This window comes from Triticum aestivum, chromosome 5B, assembly GCF_018294505.1.
Source record: "Triticum aestivum cultivar Chinese Spring chromosome 5B, IWGSC CS RefSeq v2.1, whole genome shotgun sequence".
NCBI lineage: Eukaryota > Viridiplantae > Streptophyta > Magnoliopsida > Poales > Poaceae > Triticum > Triticum aestivum.
Genome location: NC_057807.1, coordinates 512,376,449 through 512,379,521, shown reverse-complemented (window position 1 = coordinate 512,379,521; position 3,073 = coordinate 512,376,449).

The window sequence follows — 3,073 nt, the reverse complement described above, 5'->3', positions numbered from 1 at the left end:
CGAATGCAGGAATGTTAAAAGGTTATTTTCCTCTCGTTTAACATAACGGGAGGGTTGTGTAGCTGGTTAGCCTCTTCGCTCATCAAACTTGAGGTTTCGGGTTCGATAACTACACTTGAGCATAATTCATGCCAGGAGAATTCTTTGACTGGTCAAAATGGATGGATACGGAGCTATATGATCTCGTAGTGACCGTATAATCACCTCATCACGTATAAGCTCGAGCCTCAGCGCTTGTTTTCTAGGATTTGCACTCTTCACACACACACACTCTCTCTAGTATATATATACACGCTGGAGCCTCAGCGCTTGTAGTTGCTCTCTTCACACTCTCTCACCCTCTCCAGATCTAAACAAGACTTCGTTGGCCTCTCTCTCAGCGTTTGTAGTTGCTCTCTCCACACTCTCTCACCCTCGCCAGATCTAAACAAGACTTTGATGGCCTCTCTCTCTCAGTGCTTGTAGTTGCTCTCTTCACACTCTCTCACCCTCTCCAGATCTAAACAAGACTTCGTTGGCCTCTCTCTCTCCCCTCACTGCTGGTCAAAGAGCCGGCAGGATCTGTCCGCCGGGAAGGGAAGGAGGCTTAATGCTGTCGCCTGGTGAGGAAGGGAATCCACTGCAGGGACAACTGTTCACTTTCACCCAGCGACGGTGTGGGAGGGCCTCCGACCCCTTCTTCTTTGCCGTCGTACATAGTGTGGGCAGAATGGCCTCTCGTCTCCCAACGAACCACACCCCAAGAATCTTAAGGTATAATTTACTTATTCCACATGCATTGATCTAGCTGCATGTGGGCTTTTTTCGCTTCTGCACTCGAATCTAGGTGTTGGATCAAACAGGAAAGTAGTGGGGAAAGTTGTATACCATGAATCTAGTACGTGGTTCAAAGAGGAATGGAGTGGGGGGGGAAGTAGTGGGAAAAGTTGTATAGCATGAATCTAGGGCGTGGTCCAAAGAGGAAAGGAAGGGGGAAAGTAGTATCACATGAATATAAGATGTGGTTCAAAGAGGAAAGTAATGGGGGAAAGTAGTGGGGAAAGTTGTATAGCATAAATCCAGGACATGGTTCAAAGAGGAAAGGAAGGGGGGAAAGTACTAGTATAGACTGGCTATCCAGCACCTACGTTGGTCGAAAAGGGAAAACAATGACAAACGCAGTACGCACATCTGTAACAAACTGATCTTTTGTTTTGGGGGACAAGGCTGTAGAGTTTGAGCAGGACTAGATTTGCTGCGCTCACATAGTGAAAGGTGTCTAAAGATAACAAAACTGGGACCAACACAAATATGCTCCTTGGTTGTTTGTTCTTTTTCGCAACAGACTGTGCATCACCCCAATATATCGGTAGATGCACATGGTGCTGGTGCGTCCACTGTCCCATGCAACTCTTTACCTGTTGTTAATCTAAGGCCCTGTTTGGTTGAAAACTCCCTAGTCCCTACCTGCTTGGTTCCAGGAACTAAACATGGACTAGAGGTTATTAAATGACATGCTAAAAGACCATGTTACCCCTAGTAATGAATTAATAGAGACAAGGTGCGATGCGTGGCAGGGGCAAGTGTTGGAAAAAGTCCCAAAAAGACTCTCCCTCGGGGTCTTCTTTCTTTAGTACCAAATGCCCACTTTTAGTCCCTAAAAGTCCCTCCTATTTGGTTTAGATGGGACTGACATGGAGTTTTTTTAGTCCCTACACCAAAATATCCTTGTAAACAAACACCCTCTAATAATGCCACTGGAAAATTGATGCAATGCCACAGTTAAAAGCAAATTTTATGTTTAACGAATTTTATTGATAATATAATCTCTATGTTAATATTAATCAATGCCACTGTTTGAGAAATGCTACTGTCTTGCTTTCTTTCCCATTTAGATAAGGTAGATGCTTCATTTTGTTGGCTTCTGTGTCATCCACCGTTATTGACCACTAGTTGTTTCCTTTGCACCTCTGTGTAAACAGGGTTATCTACTTCACCTCGTTGCCATTGTGACATGTTATTGCACTGCACAAAACACTTTTGTTTTAAGAGTGTTTTGTGCAGTTCAACCAAAATGTCGCACCGACAATGTTGCTTGATTGCTTGATCTTAGTGGAACTGCACAAGAGGAGAACTTACTTCCTATCCGTGTTAGCAAATTTGGTTCAGATCTTCTTCTTGTGAGTTGTTTGAATTCCGCATCATGAGAGGTCAGTACTAGCCTTCTTTCACATGATTCTGTAGTGCTTTCATATGTTGTGTTACTTGTATGGTAACATTGCTTGATTTTAGTGAACTACACAAATGGAGACAAGACTTGTGCATCGTAATATCCTATTGAGGTAAGATAAGGATATTTCACAACTGTTGGCCTGTATTTTGCCACATTCATCAGAAAATTAATGTCATTGTTTAGTGTTATACTTGTGCTCCCTAATTGACATGTCAAATCTTACATTGAAGGCGAAGCTTGTCTGTTATTGAACCAAGTGATGAAGGGGAAGAACAAGCGGCAGAAAAACAAAAATCAACTCCCGGTGCTGTAATGAAGCATTAGAACAGTGATGACACAAGTAATGATATACTTTTGCATCTTAATTTATTGCTATGGCTAGAACAAGCAATTGTTTTGCCACTGATTTGATGCCACTCTTAATTATGTAATACATAATTATCTCTACTTGTGCAAACAGGGATCTTCTTTGAAGATACCATATATTTTAGTGGAACTGCACAAGAAGATGTTGGAAACATTAAACTAATCGAGGAGTATATAGTAAGCATGGCCACCACAGTAGATAGCAACAGATGGTTCTGGAGAAGTGCTTCATCTGTATGCTCTACACAATAAGCCTCCTGACAAAGGTTGGTACTCGCCCACTGATTTCATCCATATGATTGAGCTTTGTCATCTCTATTGGTGTTGTGTTACTGTTTAGATACTGTCATGAAAAAGTGGTATTATCCTTGAGAAGTGCTTCATCTGTGTTGTTTTAAATATTTCCTTTCCTTTTTTTCGAGCAAACAAGGATGCTAGCATTTAGTTATCCTCTTGTCTTTGTACAATAGGATCACCCTCCTCTGAAGAATAATA